Source organism: Thalassophryne amazonica, chromosome 1 (genome assembly GCF_902500255.1).
Source record: "Thalassophryne amazonica chromosome 1, fThaAma1.1, whole genome shotgun sequence".
NCBI lineage: Eukaryota > Metazoa > Chordata > Actinopteri > Batrachoidiformes > Batrachoididae > Thalassophryne > Thalassophryne amazonica.
The window spans coordinates 105,351,674-105,376,651 of NC_047103.1; positions in this window are offsets into that span (position 1 = coordinate 105,351,674).

Here is a 24,978-nt window from a genome sequence, read left to right on the forward strand (position 1 = left end):
AAATTTCCACCGCGTCGATGAAATTCCCAACTACGTGGAATTTTATCGTAACGTTGTTGGGACTCTTCAGAACTCGGTCGAAAAGGCTTTAACACACGCCAGGGCCGGGGACTTTATCCAAATGGAGATTCGTGGGGACTCAGTCTACAACGAGGCCGCTTTGATCAGCTCATATAACGACGCAGGCGATGTGACGGGCGTCCAAAATCTGCTAGAACGATTGATACAATCGAATTCCAATGTTTTATCCGACGACTCTCTGGAATTAGTGGTCCAAGTCATCCGCAACCAGAACGGCGCGGGGATACGCAGAATAGATGACCTCATCCATCATGAGGTTCTGAGGAAAAAATCCAAATGCCTTAATATCGTGTATAATCCTGACAACAGTTTATGTTTCGCGATAAACCTCGTTCAATTATTGAATCCTCATCTGACTACACACGAGGCCGAGCAGCGTGGGCTGGCGTTACAAATTAACGGCTACTACGCCGGTCTCTTTAGAGCAGGTGGGCAAATTTGAAAACGTTCTGGGTTGTAAAATTGTGGTGTTTTTCAGAGCTGAAGGGGAGAGAAAGCTGACAAAATTCCAAACAGGAATACCGGCGCAGCAGAAAACTCTTTTCGTTTTTCTGTTTAATAATCATTTTTACGGAATCACCGATTTAAAGAGATTTTTGGGAGTGAGATATGTATGTGAGTTTTGCTTTGAGGGGTACAATCATAATTGTACCCCTCAAAGCAAAACTCAACTGTGTGAATCCACACAGTGTTACGAGAAAAATAACCCGGTATTCTGCAGCGAATGTAACAAGAAGTGTCGCTCGCCCGCCTGTTACAGCCTGCATAAACAGCCGAAGTATTGTCCTTCCGCCGGTAAGTTCGTTAATGTGTGTGATAACAGAAAAAAATGCCCTCGATGTAAACGCGAGTATTACATAGCATTTTCTAAAAACAGCGCTCCTCACGTGTGTAAGCAGAAGAGGTGTCATATATGTGGCGAGGCTCTCCAGGAGCCAAGCGAGGGTCACCTCTGATATATGACGCCGGTCAAAGCTGAAGAGACGCATTCAGAGAAATACGTTTTTTATGACTTTGAAACGTATGTCGATAATAACGGGGAACACGTGCCGTTTTACGTCAGCGCTGTAACAAAGACGGGTGATTTTTGGAGCGCATGGGGGACAGACTGCGTAGCCCGCTTCTTTAAACATTTTAGAACAAGAAAATTCAAGGAATACGTGTTCATCGCTCACAACTCAAAACGTTTTGACGGCTATCTGCTTCTAAAGTATTTAGTCAAGCAGGGCGTAACCCCCGCTGTGATTATGACCGGGAGTAAACTATTACTCATGACAGATGCCGCCTTTAAACAGAAATATATAGATTCGTTATCTTTCCTTACAATGTGCTTATCTCAGATGCCTAAAGCCCTGGGAATCCGGCTGAAAGACGAAATCGTCCGCAAAGGTTACTTTCCGCACCTGTTCAGTTCAGAAAAAAATCTGAACTATGTCGGGCCATACCCTGACTCTGCGGCTTATGGGGTCGCAAATATGTCAGAGGGAGAAAGAGAGGAATTTAACGCGTGGTACGTGAGCAAAAAAAACGCAATTTTCGATTTTAAAGCCGAGGCCGTTATGTATTGTGATAACGATACAAAAATCCTGGCTGCAGCCTGCTCCAAATTTATGGCTGAATTCATCGCTGAAACACACGTGGATCCTTTTACCTGCGTTACAATCGCCTCGGCGTGTATGAAAGTCTTCCAAACTCTTTCTCGCTCCAAAAACGCTGGCGATCCCCTTCGCCGACAATTATAGAAGGAAGCATAAAAAATATTCGGACGTGGCCGTGCAGTGGTTAGAATGGGTTGCTGAGACGCAAAACATTACCATCGATCACGCTCTAAACAGGGGCGAGAAAAAAATAGGAGGTTATTATGTTGATGGGTATGCTCAGATTGACGGGCAGATAAAAGTGTGGGAGTTTCTCAGGTGTTTTTACCACGGGTGTGCAACGTGTTTTACACAGCATGAAATAAACCCTCTCACAAACACTTCATTTGGAGAGCTCCATGCAGCGTGTCAGAAAAAAATAGCCTTTCTGCGGGCTATGCCGGGCGTCACCCTCAGCGTAATTTGGGAACATCAGTGGCTTGAAATGAGGCTGAGGGATGAGAGCGTTCGCCGTTTCCTCAGCCGCAGGGGGTTACCGCCGCCCCTCGAACCTCGCAACGCTTTATACGGCGGTCGGACTTGTGCGTCCCGTCTGAGGTACACAGCTAAGCTAGATGAGAGGGTCTATTACGTCGACGTGACCTCGCTGTATCCTTACGTTAACGTAAATTTCACATATCCCACGGGGCATCCGGAAATTATCAAGAGAAATTTCCGAGACCCCAGGACTTATTTCAGGCTCATCAAAGCCATCGTGTATCCGCCCCGGGGGCTAAAATTCCCCGTCCTCCCACACAGAACTCCTCACGGTAAACTGGTGTTTACTCTGTGTCGCACCTGCGCTGATGAGAATAATCAAGCAGGAGCGTGCACATACAGCCAGCAGCAGAGAGCTCTGTCTGGGACTTGGACGACCCCAGAATTCCACAAAGCTCTGGATACAGGCTACGTTGTAGCTAAGATTTTTGAAGTCTAGCAATTTGAGGAAAAAAGTGATAAAATCTTTGAGGGGTACATAAACACCTTCTTAAAACACAAGCAGGAAGCCTCCAGTTTCCCTCCCGAATTTGATAAAGACCCAGAGAGCAGAGAAAAATATATCACGGACTACTGGCTGAATCAGAAGATTCGTTTAGACCCAGAAAACATCAGTCACAATCCGGCAAAACGACAGATGGCTAAGATCTGCCTCAACTCCTTCTGGGGGAAATTCGCCCAGAGGTCAAACCTGACGCAGACCGCGCTCGTTAAAAACGCTGACGATCTGTTCAGGTATCTGTTTTCTGAAGAGTACGAGGTCACATATCTAACATTCCTCAGCAGTCAGGTGGCTTTGGTTCAATGGAGGTACGGCCCGCGGTACGTCAGCCGACCGGGTAAAGCCGTCAATATTTTCATCGCAGCGTTTACAACGGCATACGTGCGTTTGACCTTGTATGGTTTTATGGAGGCTGTGGTAAATCCTGACAGGATTCTGTATTATGATACCGATGATACCAGTTTGACAAACGTGTCATTTCAAAAATCCTTCAGGGTGATGTATGACAAACGGCGTCTTTTAAAGGACGGGGAAACCGAACCGTTCGGATTTTGAAACATGTCTCACTCGGGAAATACGGTGGAGTTTGACCCCAGACTTCAGCCCCCATGCTCCTGTCTCATCGTTGGACCGAGTGGTTCGGGAAAGACTGTGTTTGTGAAAACATTGCTGGAAAATTGTAGCCACGCTATGAGATATGTGCCTGACAACATTGTATGGCTGTATACGTCTGAACAACCTCTGTATTCTGAACTGAAGAATAAAAATATTACATTTGTAAGAGGACTCCCTGACTCATTTCTGGACGACAGCCTTTTCCCTGAAGGTCAGAGCCGTCTGGTTATTTTGGACGATCTCATCTTTCAAGCAGCGGATCATCCTGAAGTTGTAAGAATTTTCACCCAGTACAGACATCACCGGAATATGAGCGTCATCATGATCACACAGAACGTGTTTCATAAAGGGAAATACAGTCGAACCATCAGCTTGAATTGTAATTATATGGTGCTGTTTAAAAACCTCAGAGACAAGTTACAGATGAACATTCTGGCTCAGCAAATGTTTCCCGGCAGAAAACAATTTTTTTTGGAGGCTCTTGATGATGCTATGAGCATACCTTATGGGTATTTATTACTGGATTGCACACAGGAGTGTCCAGATCAGTTCAGACTGAGATCGTGATTACTCCCGCACGAGTGGTCCGTGGTTTATTTACTGAAAGATAAATGGATATGAGCTCTCTTTTAAAAAGGAACGCCCCCGCTCTTAAAGCGCTAATCAGAGCCAGGGCGAGGGAGCGTCACCATAGCCTGAAGACCTGCAGGCCGGAGCTTCTGAAAACTTTATCCGAGATCGCTTTGAATATATTAAAGGGGAATATCGCCTTGAGCGACTCTCAATTCCGTGCCTTGAAAAAACGAAAAAGAGTTTTACGTCTTCTGGCCGATAGAAAAACCAGTCACCAAAGGAAGCGGGGAGCGCTGATTCAGATGGGCGGCTTTCTCCTGCCTCTGCTCGCCGCGGCCCTGCCCGTTATAACGAGTCTAATACTACCCAGAGGATAATGGTGTTCAAAGCGGCACAAAAGATGTTTTTACTGACTCCTCAACAGATGCTTCAACTCGGACATTCCGTTCCGCTGAGCGGAAATAACATCAGACAAACGGCGGAAAATGATTTAGACTCGCGAATGCGGGCCATGCTGGAGGAACGTACTCACTCCCCTTATGAAAAAATTAAAAAGTATGAGGCTCTGCTGCAGCACTATTTAAAACATCTCTGCTCCCCTCCACAGCATGTCTTTTTCCTGGTTCTCTCCCTCAGCCCCAACCAGTCCCAGCAGAAGACTGCCCCTCCCTGAGCCTGGTTCTGCTGGAGGTTTCTTCCTGTTAAAAGGGAGTTTTTCCTTCCCACTGTAGCCAAGTGCTTGCTCACAGGGGGTCGTTTTGACCGTTGGGGTTTTACATAATTATTGTATGGCCTTGCCTTACAATATAAAGCGCCTTGGGGCAACTGTTTGTTGTGATTTGGCGCTATATAAAAAAATTGATTGAATTGATTGATTGATTTATCCCTGATCAAACAGGGGGAACTCGAATCACGCGTTTCACCCCCGCAAGAGGCTCGCGTCGCTAAGCAACCTGAGGAGGAGGGGGTGGAGGAGGAGGAGGAGCTGGATGAGACTGTGACAGAGGTCCTGAAGAATATCCCCTCCAGAGAGCATAGAAATGCTGAATATATTATGAGGAAATTGTTGATGGGTGATACGCGCTGGAGTCCATCGGGGGAATTTATTTACAAGGGGAAAGTCGTGAGGGGGTCTCACGCTATAGATCTTATGAAACATCTCGGATCCTCGTTCAAAAAATCGAGCCCCCCTACAGGTTGGGTGAAGTTCCTCAATATTTTACAGGAGCAGAACATTCCGGTGGCGTGCGTATCAAACCCGCAAGCCCGCGAGCAGTTTCAGAAGCTTAAAAAAGGACGGAGCAGCTCGCCGGATGAAACCCTTCTTTTAACCGATTCGCCGGCCAGGAAGAAACTTAAGAAAAAAAAAGACTTCCAACGCTGGGAAGGTTTCTCACCATAAAAGGAGGGTGTCGAATTAAAAACTGACTGGATATTATGATCAAGATTTTTTAAAATACATCGCAGTCAGACACGTTTTTGTATATTGTTACTAACAAAACACCGACTGAAACTCATTTCTGGCCTTCATCACTTTTATTCGGCATATGGTTTAAAAACAACTTTCAGCACTTCTCTACTTAATCAATCAATCAATTTTATTTATATAGCACCAAATCACAACAAACAGTTGCCCCAAGGCGTTTTATATTGTAAGGCAAGGCCATACAATAATTACGTAAAAACCCCAACGGTCAAAACGACCCCTTGTGAACAAGCACTTGGCGACAGTGGGAAGGAAAAACTCCCTTTTAACAGGAAGAAACCTCCAGCAGAACCAGGCTCAGGGAGGGGCAGTCTTCTGCTGGGACTGGTTGGGGCTGAGGGAGAGAACCAGGAAAAAGACATGCTGTGGAGGGGAGCAGAGATCAATCACTAATGATTAAATGCAGAGTGGTGCATACAGAGCAAAAAGAGAAAGAAACACTCAGTGCATCATGGGAACCCCCCAGCAGTCTAAGTCTATAGCAGCATAACTAAGGGATGGTTCAGGGTCACCTGATCCAGCCCTAACTATAAGCTTTAGCAAAAAGGAAAGTTTTAAGCCTAATCTTAAAAGTAGAGAGGGTGTCTGTCTCCCTGATCTGAATTGGGAGCTGGTTCCACAGGAGAGGAGTCTGAAAGCTGAAGGTTCTGCCTCCCATTCTACTCTTACAAACCCTAGGAACTACAAGTAAGCCTGCAGTCTGAGAGCGAAGCGCTCTATTGGGGTGATATGGTACATGAGGTCCCTAAGATAAGATGGGACCTGATTATTCAAAACCTTATAAGTAAGAAGAAGAATTTTAAATTCTATTCTAGAATTAACAGGAAGCCAATGAAGAGAGGTCAATATGGGTGAGATATGCTCTCTGCTTCTAGTCTCCGTTAGTATTCTAGCTGCAGCATTTTGAATTAACTGAAGGCTTTTCAGGGAGCTTTTAGGACAACCTGATAATAATGAATTACAATGGTCCAGCCTAGAGGAAATAAATGCATGAATTAGTTTTTCAGCATCACTCTGAGACAAGACCTTTCTAATTTTAGAGATATTGCGTAAATGCAAGAAAGCAGTCCTACATATTTGTTTAATATGCACATTGAATGACATATCCTGATCAAAAATGACTCCAAGATTTCTCACAGTATTACTAGAGGTCAGGGTAATGCCATCCAGAGTAAGGATCTGGTTAGACACCATGTTTCTAAGATTTGTGGGGCCAAGTACAATAACTTCAGTTTTATCTGAGTTTAAAAGCAGGAAATTAGAGGTCATCCATGTCTTTATGTCTGTAAGACAATCCTGCAGTTTAGCTAATTGGTGTGTGTCCTCTGGCTTCATGGATAGATAAAGCTGGGTATCATCTGCGTAACAATGAAAATTTAAGCAATGCCGTCTAATAATACTGCCTAAGGGAAGCATGTATAAAGTGAATAAAATTGGTCCCAGCACAGAACCTTGTGGAACTCCATAATTAACCTTAGTCTGTGAAGACGATTCCCCATTTACATGAACAAATTGTAATCTATTAGATAAATATGATTCAAACGACTGCAGCACAGTGCCTTTAATACCTATGGCATGCTCTAATGTCTGTAATAAAATTTTATGGTCAACAGTATCAAACACAGCACTGAGGTCTAACAGAACAAGCACAGAGATGAGTCCACTGTCTGAGTAATTTTTTCTCTAATAGTTAAAATTTTATTAGCAAAGAAAGTCATGAAGTCATTACTAGTTAAAGTTAAAGGAATACTCGGCTCAATAGAGCTCTGACTCTTTGTCAGCCTGGCTACAGTGCTGAAAAGAAACCTGGGGTTGTTCTTATTTTCTTCAATTAGTGATGAGTAGTAAGATGTCCTAGCTTTACGGAGGGATTTTTTATAGAGCAACAGACTCTTTTTCCAGGCTAAGTGAAGATCTTCTAAATTAGTGAGACGCCATTTCCTCTCCAACTTACGGGTTATCTGCTTTAAGCTGCGAGTTTGTGAGTTATACCACGGAGTCAGGCACTTCTGATTTAAAGCTCTCTTTTTCAGAGGAGCTACAGCATCCAAAGTTGTCTTCAGTGAGGATGTAAAACTATTGACGAGATAATCTATCTCACTCACAGAGTTTAGGTAGCTACTCTGCACTGTGTTGGTATATGGCATTAGAGAACATAAAGAAGGAATCATATCCTTAAACCTAGTTACAGCGCTTTCTGAAAGACTTCTAGTGTAATGAAACTTATTCCCCACTGCTGGGTAGTCCATCAGAGTAAATGTAAATGTTATTAAGAAATGATCAGACAGAAGGGAGTTTTCAGGGAATACTGTTAAGTCTTCAATTTCCATACCATAAGTCAGAACAAGATCTAAGATATGATTAAAGTGGTGGGTGGACTCATTTACATTTTGAGCAAAGCCAATTGAGTCTAATAATAGATTAAATGCAGTGTTGAGGCTCTCATTCTCAGCATCTGTGTGGATGTTAAAATCGCCCACTATAATTATCTTATCTGAGCTAAGCACTAAGTCAGACAAAGGGTCTGAAAATTCACAGAGAAACTCACAGTAACGGCCAGGTGGATGATAGATAACAACAAATAAAACTGGTTTTTGGGACTTCCAATTTGGATGGACCAGGCTAAGAGTCAAGCTTTCAAATGAATTAAAGCTCTGTCTGGGTTTTTGATTAATTAATAAGCTGGAATGGAAGATTACTGCTAATCCTCCGCCCCGGCCCGTGCTACGAGCGTTCTGGCAGTTAGTGTGACTCGGGGGTGTTGACTCATTTAAACTAACATATTCATCCTGCTGTAACCTGGTTTCTGTAAGGCAGAATAAATCAATATGTTGATCAATTATTATATCATTTACTAACAGGGACTTAGAAGAGAGAGACCTAATGTTTAATAGACCACATTTAACTGTTTTAGTCTGTGGTGCAGTTGAAGGTGCTATATTATTTTTTCTTTTTGAATTTTTATGCTTAAATAGATTTTTGCTGGTTATTGGTGGTCTGTTACTTAATAACAACGATGCAAAAAACGAAAAACATTAAAGATATGATCGGGGGTGCGTTTTCTACACATCCGGAACTTTTTTCACAAAAAAAACACACATAAAAAAATCAAAGGTCAAAGGTCAACGCTTCTTTCTACGCTTAATAACGGGGGTTTAAAGCGTGCAAACGCGATACAACTTTAAAGGTATGATCGGGAGAGCGTTTTCTACACATCCGAAGCATTTTTTCACAAAAAAACACACATAAAAAAATCAAAGGTCAAAGGTCAACGCTTCTTTCTACGCTTAATAACGGGGTTTTAAATTATGCAAATGCGATAAAACTTTAAAGGTGTGATCGGGAGAGCGTTCTAAGACGGGGGTTACATTTTCACATGGAAAAACATAAAATAATAGGAACGCCGGTTAACACAAGCACTCATGCAAAGGCCCTGCTAGCTGGTTACAGGAGGTATTGCAGCTTTACTTAAGGCAATAACGATATCTTTTCACAAAATCAGAAACCAAATCATCGTTCGCGATAGTATTTTCGGTGTATAAAGACACCACGTCCTGGTACGACTTTCCGGCGGCTCTGTTATACAGATAATACACGCAGTGCTGTCCGCATACGTCCGATAACTCGTGCTGAAGCTGTTCGTTGTGATACAGAATGTTTTTAACATCTGGGAGATTCTCCAGATATCGCAGGATGCTTTTAGGGTAGTATTCAAAGTCCGGGCTGAGGCCGAATGAGTCAAAAAATGTGGCTCGACCATTTTTTTCAACAGTGAGCGCTAACCAGTGTTCCCCCGGTAAATGTCTAGGGTGGGTGTTTACAATGAAATATACGGGAGGGTCCGGCTTGATCCGGAATAACTCATCAGACGTGAAAACACCGGCGAACCGGTCTCCTATTAAGCCCCTCATAACAGCGTCCAGTTCCAGGGTGTTCATCAGTAAAAATCCACAAGGACCTGTCACTTGGAATTAATCTCCAGGAGAGAATCGTAACACGCGTACACTATCAGCGTGGTGGTATGCGGAGTCGCGACTCTGAATCGCATCTCAAATTGCAGAGTCCCTGTGGAGACGGGGCTCAGAGCGCTGCTGTCCTCCTCCAGGTTTAAATTGAAGATGTACAGCGCATAGCCGTGTGCAAAATCCTCCCGGTCTATACAGAGACTCAGGTCCTTGAGGTGTCGCCCGGTTGCCGTGTAGAGATTGTAAAACTCCCTCACAGAGAGTCCGTTGTTTTTGAGGGGAGGGTGCCGTCTTTACTGTGTGTCACCTCCTGGGTTCCCGGCGGCAGGGCCGTGGTCTTCAGTACTTGGTGGACTGGGAGGGTTATGGCCCAGAGGAGCGGTCTTGGGTTCCCTTATGGTTTATTTTGGACCCTGGTCTTGTGCGTGACTTTCATGCTTCTCACCCCTCTGCTCCTGGGCCATCGGGGGCTGGCCTTTGAGGGGGGGGGGGGGGTACTGTCAGGTTCTTGGTTTTCTGGGTGGTTGTTGTTGCTCCATCTATCTCTTGTTCTGTATCTGCTCTATCTTTCTGCTTGGGTTTTCTCTGTCTTGTTGTTTCTTGCCTTCTCTCCTGGTTCTTTGGTGGGTGTTTCTCTCTGTCTGGCCACACCCTGGTATAAGCCTCACAGTTTGTCTCTGTCCTTTTCCAGATCGTTGCACCTTGTGCGTTCGCTTCCAGCCTTGTACTTGTTCTCTAGCCTTGTTTTGTTGCCTCATCGGTTTTTTAACTTCCTGCCTTTGTACACTGACCACGCTTTTTCGCTTGATGTTTCTGATCCTGTTGCTCTGTTTGGATTGCCTTTCTGTGTACCGACCCCAGCTTGTTCACCAAGTAAACGTTTCATCTCCTCTAAACTGTGTTCCAGCGTTGTGCATTTGCGTCCTGCCCATCCTGCTTATCGAGCCTGATAATCTCATTTTTATACAGAAATTCAGTAACACTGTCCAACCTGCTCTTTTTAACTCCCTCAGTCACTCTAGTTTATTGTCTGGGTGACATTCATTCACTCTATCCAGTGCCAAGGATTCGTCCTTGTTTTGTCTGGTCCTTGTTTCAGTGATTTGTTCATCTCTCTTCACTGTGCCTCTCAGTTCTCCCAATCATTGGTCTCTCATCAAATGTCTATGTTGTTTTGTTATCAGATAGAAAATGTCATTAGTTTGTAAAATAGAACATAACGTGATTATGAGGCATAAAACAAATTATTTGAAATTAATTGATAGTGTATTTGTAATCAGATCTGTCCTGCACTCCCTATCCTGTGGCCCATCATATTATCCTGAATGACAATTACAGCAAACAAGGTATTTTTGTTACACTTTTTATCAAGGAAGTGAATCAATTTTGATCTTTTTTCTTGTTAAAAAGGAAATGCTTGTATTGGTACCCATAAAAACATATTCTGTAGATAATTTAATGTAATTTACCCTATGCGACCAGTCAGTAGCTGAGCGATGGCATAGCATCCACTAAAGCACCCACAAACAGAAGTACATGTGGAATAAAATGCACTGTCATTTGTTTAAATTGTCCTTTTGAATTCATCTCTGTACAAGGCATACAAATGTTCTTCATACATGTTTTGTGGTGAAACCCTCATCTCAGAGACTGGAAGATCAACTGAGAACATCTAAAGTAAGCTTTTTCTGAACAGCCTTCAACCGATTTCTTTGTCTAAAATTCATCTTGCAGCCTCATTAGCAGAATGTATTCTTCATTTAATTTCTCACAAACACCCAGAGATACTCTGCCCTCTGAGTTATAGCAAAGGCACTGGAACATGTGCCTAAAATACCCTCATTAATGACATTTTGTTTTGGATTCTTATGCCAAAGAGACTTTAATTATGGCATTGCTGAAAGAGCACATGGACAGAAGGTCTTTAGTCTGTGGTGGACAGCAGCCACTGTTGAAGAAGGATTGAATGAGGCACAGAACAAATTGTGTCGCTGATATCCTGCACTTTTGTTGCACATTGACTGTTTCTATTTCTTATTTTGAGCTATATTTTGCTTGTATTATTACACTGTTTACAAATAATACTGCATCTTATGGTGAGACAAAAAACTTATTTTTTGTAAGATATGACTTGAAACAAGATGTTACAAGACTGTTTCACTTAAAACCCCATTACACAGGAATGGGATCTGTCCAGCGGTCCTTGTGTGGTGATGAAATTGCATGGAATGACATCCAACCAATGAACTACAATCATGTTAACCTTTGAATAAGGCATCACTGAAGTGCAAACGGAGCGGTTACAGCATTGCAGTCATCGTATCACGCACATGCCCATGCATAATAATCACGGCAGCCGCCAGTAACAGCGTCAATCTGTTAATGATAACTTCAATCGGTTGTCTGTTTCACACATCCTTTTTTTCTTTACTCTTATTGCACATTTTATTTTCTTGCAAATTTCATTTGCACATTTTATTATTGTGAATTATTCAATGTAGTGTATATTTATAGATGCCGTACAGAGAGAGTGCAACTCAAACCAAAGTCAAATTCCTTGTAGTCTGTGTATAGTTGGCAAATAAAAGATATTCTGATTCTGAAGAAAAAACATCAATGTGGTGGTCGTCTTTCATTTGTGGTTGAGAATATAGTCTTTTATAATATTTTTTCAAAGTGTTTTTTAATCTTCTCCAGACTTGTTTCTATTTTATTGTTACAACCCCAATTCCAATGATGGTGGGACATTGTGTAAAATGTAAATTGAAATATAGCCAAATTGAATATAGGTTGAAAAGATTTGCACATCATTGTATTCTGTTTTTATTTACATTTTACACAATGTCCCAACTTCATTGGAATTGGAGTGTACAATATTCTTTATTTTGTGTATAGTTCTGTCTGCTTGTTGTTTTCTTATCTTGTATGATAGAAACTTCAATGAGTTTTTAAGATGGTGGTACATATGAATGCAGTAGCTCTGCACTCTCCATACTATTTATTTTATTTTATTTATTTATTTTTTTGGGCTTTTCTGGGGGGGGGGGGGGGTTGTGTGTTTTATGTACTGGAATTGGAGCAGGCAAGGCTCGCATACAGTATGTGTGAGCTGAGATCCTGAGACCTGTGCTGACAGTACTTGCAACATACAAATGCCGAACTTTGATATTCTGCTTGAGATCCTGTGCCGGAAAAGTCCCGGAGATGCCATTCTCACCCCACCTTGGAGGCGTTGCAGGTGGCACAGACATAGATGCCAGAAGCAAGGCAAGAGATGTGGCCTGCAGGTGAGGCTAAGAGCTAAACCACATGACCAGCACTGCCAAGTCTCTTTATGTCCATCTGCCAGTCACTCGTCAACAAGACTAATGAAATAAAGCTGAGGATATTCTCTGTCAAGACCCACAGCTGCGTGAAGGTTTTTATAGAGACTTGGCTGGACAACAAAACCTCTGGTGAGGCTATTGGGTTAGCTGGCTGCATATTTACTGGGCCAACAGGACTGCATGCTTTGGAGCTGTGTGTGTACATAAACAATGAGTGGTGTACAGCTGTGAACATCATTGGGACTCAATGCTCTCCAGATCTGGAATATCTGGCAGTGAAATGCAGGCCATTTTACCTGAAGCAGTTTTCTGCTGTCCTAATCACATCTGTTTACATCCCACCACACACTAACACAAAGCTAACCCTAGAGGAGTTAAACAGCCACCTAGATACCCATCCAGAGGGAGTGGTGATCGTTGCAGGGGACTTCAATCACGCTGAGCTCAAGACAGTGCTGCCCAAGCTCCATAAACACATAAACCTTCCCACAAGAGACAATAGCATTTTGGACAAGGGGTACACAAACTGCAGGGGAGCTTACAAATCTGCACCATCTCCACATCTGGCCCTATCAGACCACATCTCCCTGCTCCTGCCATGAGCCTATAAAAGCCTGCTGTCACAATCATTAATGACTATCGCCCAGTTGCCCTCACCCTCCCTGGTAATCATGAGGTGCTTTGAGGGGATGGTTAGCACACATCAAAACAGCATCCTTGCAGACCTGGACAGCCATCAGTTTGCATACAGAGCAAACAGGTCTACAGATGATGCTGCCTCCATTGCACTCCACACAGCTTTGGCCCAGCTGGAACAGACAAACGCTTACGTCAGGATGTTCTCTGCAGATTTTAGCAGTGCATTCAGTACTGTAATTCCTCATAAACTGGATCATAAACTCACCAACCTCAGACTCTTCACCTCACTCTGTTCATGGATTATGGACTTCCTGGCCAACAGACCTCAGAACGTCAGGATGGGGAACCTGACATCTGGCACCATAACCATGAACACAGGCACACCGCAGGGTTGTGCGCTCAGTCCGACACTCTTCACTCTCTTCACCCAGGACTGTGCCTCCACTCACTCCTCCAACACCCTGAAAAGGTTTCCTGATGACACTATGGTGGTAGACCTCATCAGAGATAACAATGAGTCCTGGTACAGGAAGGAGGTCAAACACATGACAGAGTGGTCCTCAATATCACCAGAATTAAGGAGGTCATTATAGACTTCAGGAGGACCAGGAGAGTCTCACAGCTATACATCAGGGGAGAAGAGGTGGAGAGGGTGGACTCAATCAGATTCCTTGGCCGGCACATCACCAAGGATGGACATGGATCTGACATGGACATTGCACACCCACATCGTAGTGAAAAAAGCCCAGAAGAGGATGTTTTTCTTGAGGAAACTGTAGCAGGCTGGTCTGACTCCACAGCTGCTCAGGAACTTCTAGAGAAGTACCATTGAGAGCATCCTCTGCCAGAGCTGCACAGGGTGTTACAGCAGCTACATGGCAGAGAACAGAAAGGATCTGTCCCGGTTGGTGAAGATGGCACAAAGGATTGTAGGAGCTGAGCTCCTGGACTTAGACTCTGTGTATGTTGAGCATCTGCAGAGAAAAGCACGGATCATCTGCAAGGATAACAGCCACCCGAGACATTCCCTGTTTGTCCCTCTGCCATTTAAGCAAGCACTCTGTCTAGTGCTTGCTTAAAATCTGACTCAGCAAACACACTGGTATCTGATGCTCTACCCTGTGCTCCCAAACTAACATAAAGAAACTGGCACTTGGCATCAACAACAGCTATCATTACCACAGAAAACCGTCCCTTGTCATTTCGGAAGATGCTTCCACTATGAGCTGGGGGCAGAATGTTAATATGCTTCCAATCCAGGGCACCAAGGCAGTGGGGGAACTGCCACTTCTGATGGAAATCCTGTGCAATAGCCAGCCACTCCTCCTCTGGATTTGGTATCTGAAATTAAAGTTTTATACATCATTGCAGAGATAAATAGTAAATAAATAGTTCAACTTCCAGTGTAAGTGACCACTGCAGCATTTGAAGCACTATGAAAGATTAGTTAAATACTATAGGCCTAATATTTTTTAAATGTTTTATTAGTAGCTCTATGACAAGAAACAATCAATCAATTAATCAATTTTTTTATATAGCACCAAATCACAACAAACAGTTGCCCCAAGGCGCTTTATATTGTAAGGCAAGGCCATACAATAATTATGTAAAACCCCAACGGTCAAAACGACCCCCTGTGAGCAAGCACTTGGCTACAGTGGGAAGGAAAAACTCCCTTTTAACAGGAAGAAACCTCCAGCAGAACCAGGCTCAGGGAGGGGCAGTCTTCTGCTGGGACTGGTTGGGGCTGAGGGAGAGAACCAGGAAAAAGACATGCTGTGGAGGGGAGCAGAGATCGATCACTAATGATTAAATGCAGAGTGGTGCATACAGAGCAAAAAGAGAAAGAAACAGTGCATCATGGGAACCCCCCAGCAGTCTACGTCTATAGCAGCATAACTAAGGGATGGTTCAGGGTCACCTGACCCAGCCCTAACTATAAGCTTTAGCAAAAAGGAAAGTTTTAAGCCTAATCTTAAAAGTAGAGAGGGTGTCTGTCTCCCTGATCTGAATTGGGAGCTGGTTCCACAGGAGAGGAGCCTGAAAGCTGAAGGCTCTGCCTCCCATTCTACTCTTACAAACCCTAGGAACTACAAGTAAGCCTGCAGTCTGAGAGCGAAGCGCTCTATTGGGGTGATATGGTACTACGAGGTCCCTAAGATAAGATGGGACCTGATTATTCAAAACCTTATAAGTAAGAAGAAGAATTTTAAATTCTATTCTAGAATTAACAGGAAGCCAATGAAGAAAGGCCAATATGGGTGAGATATGCTCTCTCCTTCTAGTCCCCGTCAGTACTCTAGCTGCAGCATTTTGAATTAACTGAAGGCTTTTTAGGGAACTTTTAGGACAACCTGATAATAATGAATTACAATAGTCCAGCCTAGAGGAAATAAATGCATGAATTAGTTTTTCAGCATCACTCTGAGACAAGACCTTTCTGATTTTAGAGATATTACGTAAATGCAAAAAAGCAGTCCTACATATTTGATTAATATGCGCTTTGAATGACATATCCTGATCAAAAATGACTCCAAGATTTCTCACAGTATTACTAGAGGTCAGGGTAATGCCATCCAGAGTAAGGATCTGGGCAGACACCATGTTTCTAAGATTTGTGGGGCCAAGTACAATAACTTCAGTTTTATCTGAGTTTAAAAGCAGGAAATTAGAGGTCATCCATGTCTTTATGTCTGTAAGACAATCCTGCAGTTTAGCTAATTGGTGTGTGTCCTCTGGCTTCATGGATAGATAAAGCTGGGTATCATCTGCGTAACAATGAAAATTTAAGCAATACCATCTAAGAATACTGCCGAAGGGAAGCATGTATAAAGTGAATAAAATTGGTCCTAGCACAGAACCTTGTGGAACTCCATAATTAACTTTAGTCTGTGAAGAAGATTCCCCATTTACATGAACAAATTGTAATCTATTAGACAAATATGATTCAAACCACCGCAGCGCAGTGCCTTTAATACCTATGGCATGCTCTAATCTCTGTAATAAAATTTTATGGTCAACAGTATCAAAAGCAGCACTGAGGTCTAACAGAACAAGCACAGAGATGAGTCCACTGTCCGAGGCCATAAGAAGATCATTTGTAACCTTCACTAATGCTGTTTCTGTACTATGATGAATTCTAAAACCTGACTGAAACTCGTAGGGCTTCCTTGAGCAGCCTGGTAGGAATGGGGTCTAATAAACATGTTGATGGTTTGGATGAAGTAACTAATGAAAATAACTCAGACAGAACAATCGGAGAGAAAGAGTCTAACCAAATACTGGCATCACTGAAAGCAGCCAAAGATAACGATATGTCTTTGGGATGGTTATGAGTAATTCTTTCTCTAATAGTTAAAATTTTGTTAGCAAAGAAAGTCATGAAGTCATTACTAGTTAAAGTTAATGGAATACTCAGCTCAATAGAGCTCTGACTCTTTGTCAGCCTGGCTACAGTGCTGAAAAGAAACCTGGGGTTGTTCTTATTTTCTTCAATTAGTGATGAGTAGAAAGATGTCCTAGCTTTACGGAGGGCTTTTTTATAGAGCAACAGACTCTTTTTCCAGGCTAAGTGAAGATCTTCTAAATTAGTGAGATGCCATTTCCTCTCCAACTTACGGGTTATCTGCTTTAAGCTACGAGTTTGTGAGTTATACCACGGAGTCAGACACTTCTGATTTAAAGCTCTCTTTTTCAGAGGAGCTACAGCATCCAAAGTTGTCTTCAATGAGGATGTAAAACTATTGACGAGATACTCTATCTCCCTTACAGAGTTTAGGTAGCTACTCTGCACTGTGTTGGTATATGGCATTAGAGAACATAAAGAAGGAATCATATCCTTAAACCTAGTTACAGCGCTTTCTGAAAGACTTCTAGTGTAATGAAACTTATTCCCCACTGCTGGGTAGTCCATCAGAGTAAATGTAAATGTTATTAAGAAATGATCAGACAGAAGGGAGTTTTCAGGGAATACTGTTAAGTCTTCTATTTCCATACCATAAGTCAGAACAAGATCTAAGATATGATTAAAGTGGTGGGTGGACTCATTTACTTTTTGAGCAAAGCCAATAGAGTCTAATAATAGATTAAATGCAGTGTTGAGGCTGTCATTCTCAGCATCTGTGTGGATGTTAAAATCGCCCACTATAATTATCTTATCTGAGCTAAGCACTAAGTCAGACAAAAGGTCTGAAAATTCACAGAGAAACTCACAGTAACGACCAGGTGGACGATAGATAATAACAAATAAAACTGTTTTTTGGGACTTCCAATTTGGATGGACAAGACTAAGAGACAAGCTTTCAAATGAATTAAAGCTCTGTCTGGGTTTTTGATTAATTAATAAGCTGGAATGGAAGATTGCTGCTAATCCTCCGCCCCGGCCCGTGCTACGAGCATTCTGACAGTTAGTGTGACTCGGGGGTGTTGACTCATTTAAACTAACATATTCATCCTGCTGTAACCAGGTTTCTGTTAGGCAGAATAAATCAATATGTTGATCAATTATTATATCATTTACCAACAGGGACTTAGAAGAGAGAGACCTAATGTTTAATAGACCACATTTAACTGTTTTAGTCTGTGGTGCAGTTGAAGGTGCTATATTATTTTTTCTTTTTGAATTTTTATGCTTAATAGATTTTTGCTGGTTATTGGTGGTCTGGGAGCAGGCACCGTCTCTACGGGGATGGGGTAATGAGGGGATGGCAGGGGTAGAGAAGCTGCAGAGAGGTGTGTAAGACTACAACTCTGCTTCCTGGTCCCAACCCTGGATAGTCACGGTTTGGAAGATTTAAGAAAATTGGCCAGATTTCTAGAAATGAGAGCTGCTCCATCCAAAGTGGGATGGATGCCGTCTCTCCTAACAAGACCAGGTTTTCCCCAGAAGCTTTGCCAATTATCTATGAAGCCCACCTCATTTTTTGGACACCACTCAGACAGCCAGCAATTCAAGGAGAACATGCGGCTAAACATGTCACTCCCGGTCTGATTGGGGAGGGGCCCAGAGAAAACTACAGAGTCCGACATTGTTTTTGCAAAGTTACACACCGATTTAATGTTAATTTTAGTGACCTCCGATTGGCGTAACCGGGTGTCATTACTGCCGACGTGAATTACAATCTTACCAAATTTACGCTTAGCCTTAGCCAGCAGTTTCAAATTTCCTTCAATGTCGCCTGCTCTGGCCCCCGGAAGACAATTGACTATGGTTGCTGGTGTCGCTAACTTCACATTTCTCAAAACAGAGTCGCCAATAACCAGAGTTTGATCCTCGGCGGGTGTGTCGTCGAGCGGGGAAAAAAGGTTAGAGATGTGAACGGGTTGGCGGTGTACACGGGGCTTCTGTTTAGGGCTACGCTTCCTCCTCACAGTCACCCAGTCAGCCTGCTTTCCCGGCTGCTCGGGATCTGCCAGGGGGGAACTAACGGCGGCTAAGCTACCTTGGTCCGCACCGACTACATGGGCCTGGCTAGCTGTAGAATTTTCCACGGTGGGGAGCCGAGTCTCCAATTCGCCCAGCCTGGCCTCCAAAGCTACGAATAAGCTACACTTATTACAAGTACCGTTACTGCTAAAGGAGGCCGAGGAATAACTAAACATTTCACACCCAGAGCAGAAAAGTGCGGGAGAGACAGGAGAAGCCGCCATGCTAAATCGGCTAAGAGCTAGTAGCTACGCTAACCTAGCGGATTCCTAAAAACATGCAAAGTGAATAATGTGTAAATAATTTAGAGGTGATTCAGCAGAAGGAGTGCTTTAGTTAAGGCACGTAAAGATTACACTGGGAAACAAATCGTAATCTAGATAACTAGATCAATCTAACTGCGCAGATTAAACAGCTAACAGATACAGAAAAACACCGCTGTGCTCCGGAACAGGAAGTGATACAATACCGCAGTGAGAGCCAACCACCAGTAGAGGCAAGCAAGGGATCTCACGACTGACCGTGTCAAAAGCCTTGGTTAGGTCTATGAAGGCTGCATAAAGGGCCATGCTCTGTTCTCTGCATTTCTCCTGGATCTGTCTCAGGACGAAGATCATGTCAGTGGTTCCCCTGTTGGCCCGAAATCCGCACTGACTCTCAGGAGTATTTTCATGCGCTATGGTAGGGGTAAGCCTGTTAAGCAGCACTCGAGCCAAAATCTTACCTGCTATTGAGAGGAGAGTGATGCCCCGGTCATTAGAACAGTCGGACTTGTCGCCCTTGTTCTTGTACAGGGAGACAATGATCGCATCCCGAAGGTCATGTGGAACCATCCCCTTTTCCCAACATCTGGAGAAGAGAATCTGAAGCTTGTCGAGGACTGCCTCCCCTCCATTTTGGTACACCTCTGCTGGGATGTCATCTATGCCAGGAGACTTCCTTGGATTCAGCTGCGTGGTGACCTTTCAGATCTCTTCAAGTGTTGGGGGGTCATCAGGTTCCCATTTCACCTCCACCTGGGGAATCTTCTCGATTGATGACTCTTGCACAGTGCGCTTGTCACTGAAGAGGTTTTCAAAGTGTTCTGACCAACGCTGCATAATGGTTTCCTTGTCCGTCAGAAGGGTGGAGCCATCTGAGGAGCGCAGGGGTGCTTGCACTTGATGTGCTGGCCCATGGATGGTCTTAAGGGCTTCATAAAAGGAGCGCATGTCTCCGGCATCGGCATGTTGTTGTGTCTTCTCCGCAAAAGCTAGCCACCAGTCCTTCTGCAGTATGCGGAGCTTGCTTTGCAGTGTGGAACAGGCATTTCTGTAAGCTGTCTTGGCAGAGTGGTCATCAGGTTTAGCTAAAAGAGTCTTGTGGCATGCACGTTTCTTTTCTAGTAGTTCCTGGATCTGTGCATCAGACTCATCAAACCAGTCTTTATTTTTCCTGGCTGAGAAGCCCACTACTTCTGCTGCCGTCTCCTGAAGGCTGGTCTTTAATCAAGTAATCTATAATCTTTAATCTATAATAATATAATATATTAATTTTTATTTATTTTGTTTATATTATTATATTATTACTTAATAAATAATGAATAATAAATATATTATTTATTATGCATGCAGTTTATTTATTTTATTATTATTAATATATTATTATATATAATTTAATACAATGTAATATAATATATCATATAATATCATATAATATAATATATAATCTTTAATCTAGTAATAGTTTCATTCTAAATGGTAAATCAAACTAATATCTGCAGTTATTTTCAAAATTATTTTTTTCTATTAATAATTATCACGCTAAACAAATGTGCTAAAAATAATCTGCCACTAGAGGCACTGCAGTCAACCCAGAAGTGTGACATCAGTGTATGAGCACGTTTACAAAACAACATTCTTACACGTTTTTGCAAGGCATGTTTTTTTTTTTTTTTTATTTTGTTTGGAGATGACAGAGAGTGGTAACATCGGACAGGGTTTTCTTTTTGAACCTACTAGGACATTTAGGGAGAGTAATGGCAGTGATTTTGATGACACAGACAGCAGTGGTGAAGAACAATCATCCAGGACTGAAAATCTGCTTTGGTGTGTCTGTGGTCATTGTGGACTGATGTCGTCAAGGTTGGAGTTGCTCTGCCGCCAAGAAAATGACATGTTTGGACTGAAAATGGTCCATGAACCTGCATCTCCATCATGGACTCATTCAAAAGAACTTGCCTCGACACATTTATTTTGGAAATTATAATGGCATCCCTAAAAGAAGTTGTCGGCAAGGATTTGAGATACCTGATTTCAAACAGGTCCATATGTATCTCACAGACTTTAGTATGTCTGTGTGGATATTGTCATTTTACAGATAATTCACCAACATTTTGCATCAGTGTGACCTTTTTATGTTCAAAGTATAAGACCAAAATTGCCACAGTAATGGATTGTTAAAAAAAAAGTGTGACGTGGAATAATAATGATATCACATTGTTTAATTGTATATTATTTGTCTTATCTACAGCCCAGATTGTGTCAGTAACTCACCAATTCAACCCCCAAATTTTATTTATATGATCACATGCTGCAGAGACCTGATGAACATGAAATGTAACCCCCCCACATTAATTTGGTATCAATGCACCTCAAGATTCAGTAAGGCTAAAAACCTCACTTGGAGATTTCTCTCTGAAGAACAATTAAATGATCAGTTTGAATGAATGAGTTTGAATTAATATTATAAATATGTACTTTTATATATATGTAATTATTATCTGTAGAAATATTGTATAATGACTCTGATAGAACCCCAATTCCTATGAAGTTGTTACATTGTGTAAAATGTAAATAAAAACAATACAATGATTTGCAAATCCTCTTCAACCTATTTTCAATTGAATACACCACTAAGACAAGATATTTAATGTTCAAACTGATAAACTTTATTGTTTATGTGCAAATATTTCCTCATTTTGAAATGGATGCCTACAACACATTTCAAAAAAGCTGGGACAGTGGTATGTTTACCACTGTGTTACATCACCTTTCCTTCTAACAACACTCAATAAGCGTTTGGGAACTGAGGACACTAATTACTGAAGCGTTGTAGGTGGAATTCTTTCCCATTCTTGCTTGATGATTTAATAGTTTTACATCCTCATCGAAGACAACTTTGGATGCTGTAGCTCCTCTGAAAAAGAGAGCCTTAAATCAGAAGTGCCTGACTCCGTGGTATAACTCACAAACTCGCAGCTTAAAGCAGATAACCCGCAGGTTGGAGAGGAAATGGCGTCTCACTAATTTAGAAGATCTTCACTTAGCCTGGAAAAAGAGTCTGTTGCTCTATAAAAAAAGCCCTCCGTAAAGCTAGGACATCTTACTACTCATCACTAATTGAAGAAAATAAGAACAACCCCAGGTTTCTTTTCAGCACTGTAGCCAGGCTGACAAAGAGTCAGAGCTCTATTGAGCTGAGTATTCCTTTAACTTTAACTAGTAATGACTTCATGACTTTCTTTGCTAATAAAATTTTAACTATTAGAGAAAAAATAACTCATAACCATCCCAAAGACATATCGTTATCTTTGGCTGCTTTCAGTGATGCCGGTATTTGGTTAGACTCTTTCTCTCCGATTGTTCTGTCTGAGTTATTTTCATTAGTTACTTCCTCCAAACCATCAACATGCCTATTAGACCCCATTTCTACCAGGCTGCTCAAGGAAGCCCTACCATTAATTAATGCTTCGATCTTAAATATGATCAATCTATCTTTATTAGTTGGCTATGTACCACAGGCTTTTAAGGTGGCAGTAATTAAACCATTACTTAAAAAGCCATCACTTGACCCAGCTATCTTAGCTAATTATAGGCCAATCTCCAACCTTCCTTTTCTCTCAAAAATTCTTGAAAGGGTAGTTGTAAAACAGCTAACTGATCATCTGCAGAGGAATGGTCTATTTGAAGAGTTTCAGTAAGGTTTTAGAATTCATCATAGTACAGAAACAGCATTAATGAAGGTTACAAATGATCTTCTTATGGCCTCGGACAGTGGACTCGTCTCTGTGCTTGTTCTGTTAGACCTCAGTGCTGCTTTTGATACTGTTGACCATAAAATTTTATTACAGAGATTAGAGCATGCCATAGGTATTAAAGGCACTGCACTGCGGTGGTTTGAATCATATTTATCTAATAGCTTACAATTTGTTCATGTAAATGGGGAATATTCTTCGCAGACTAAGGTTAATTATGGAGTTCCACAAGGTTCTGTGCTAGGACCAATTTTATTCACTTTATACATGTTTCCCTTAGGCAGTATTATTAGACAGCATTGCTTAAATTTTCATTGTTACGCAGATGACACCCAGCTTTATCTATCCATGAAGCCAGAGGACACACACCAATTAGCTAAACTGCAGGATTGTCTTACAGACATAAAGACATGGATGACCTCTAATTTCCTGCTTTTAAACTCAGATAAAACTGAAGTTATTGTACTTGGCCCCACAAATCTTAGAAACATGGTGTCTAACCAGATCCTTACTCTGGATGGCATTACCCTGACCTCTAGTAATACTGTGAGAAATCTTGGAGTCATTTTTGATCAGGATATGTCATTCAATGCGCATATTAAACAAATATGTAGGACTGCTTTTTTGCATTTGCGCAATATCTCTAAAATTAGAAAGGTCTTGTCTCAGAGTGATGCTGAAAAACTAATTCATGCATTTATTTCCTCTAGGCTGGACTATTGTAATTCATTATTATCAGGTTGTCCTAAAAGTTCCCTGAAAAGCCTTCAGTTAATTCAAAATGCTGCAGCTAGAGTACTGACAGGGACTAGAAGGAGAGAGCATATCTCACCCATATTGGCCTCTCTTCATTGGCTTCCTGTTAATTCTAGAATAGAATTTAAAATTCTTCTTCTTACTTATAAGGTTTTGAATAATCAGGTCCCATCTTATCTTAGGGACCTCATAGTACCATATCACCCCAATAGAGCGCTTCGCTCTCAGACTGCAGGCTTACTTGTAGTTCCTAGGGTTTGTAAGAGTAGAATGGGAGGCAGAGCCTTCAGCGTTCAGGCTCCTCTCTTGTGGAACCAGCTCCCAATTCAGATCAGGGAGACAGACACCCTCTCTACTTTAAAGATTAGGCTTTTGCTAAAGCTTATAGTTAGGGCTGGATCAGGTGACCCTGAACCATCCCTTAGTTATGCTGCTATAGACTTAGACTGCTGGGGGGTTCCCATGATGCACTGAGTGTTTCTTTCTCTTTTTGCTCTGTCTGCACCACTCTGCATTTAATCATTAGTGATTGATCTCTGCTCCCCTCCACAGCATGTCTTTTTCCTGGTTCTCTCTCTCAGCCCCAACCAGTCCCAGCAGAAGACTGCCCCTCCCTGAGCCTGGTTCTGCTGGAGGTTTCTTCCTGTTAAAAGGGAGTTTTTCCTTCCCACTGTCACCAAGTGCTTGCTCACAGGGGGTCGTTTTGACCGTTGGGGTTTTTTTTGTAATTATTGTATGGCCTTGCCTTACAGTATGAAGCGCCTTGGGGCAACTATTTGTTGTGATTTGGCGCTATATAAATAAAAGTGATTTGATTTGATTTGATGTAGGACTTCAGTTGTTCAACAGTCTGGGGGTCTTCGGTGTCATATTTTGCACTTCATAATGCGCCACACACAGGGGCGTAGGTTTGCATATGGACCATAGGGACAAGTCACAACCATTATTTTGGGATGGCAAAATAGTCCCTACCAATATTTAGCATTTTTGTTTATATAACAAAATCATTCACTATTTTTTTTTGCGAACTCAATACTATAATATTAGTCGTCACGTTTTGTGTTTTTGACGTGCCAGAGTGACAGGGTTACCCATGTTGCAATTTCATTGGCTCACGTTCTTCTCACATGGCCGTAAACAAAGCGCATCTTGTGGCAGGCAGTGCTTAATTTGTAAAGTGGAAGGTCCCGGAGCGCAGAGGATGGGTGGCTCCGGTGCAGTGTTGCCAGATGTACGATAATTATTGTATTTGTACGATAGTTTTGCCCTCTGTACGATGTACGATCAATAATGGGAAAAACTCCAATATGTACGATAATTTCAGTTGGTTGCCCAAACACGCATCTCTCTCTGACACCCAAGAATCATTTTGCAGGCGTTGCACTCAGGCGGCATCAAAGACACACCACACACAGGGCTGCTGCTGGCTTTGGCCGCCCGGGACAACGTCATTTGAAAAC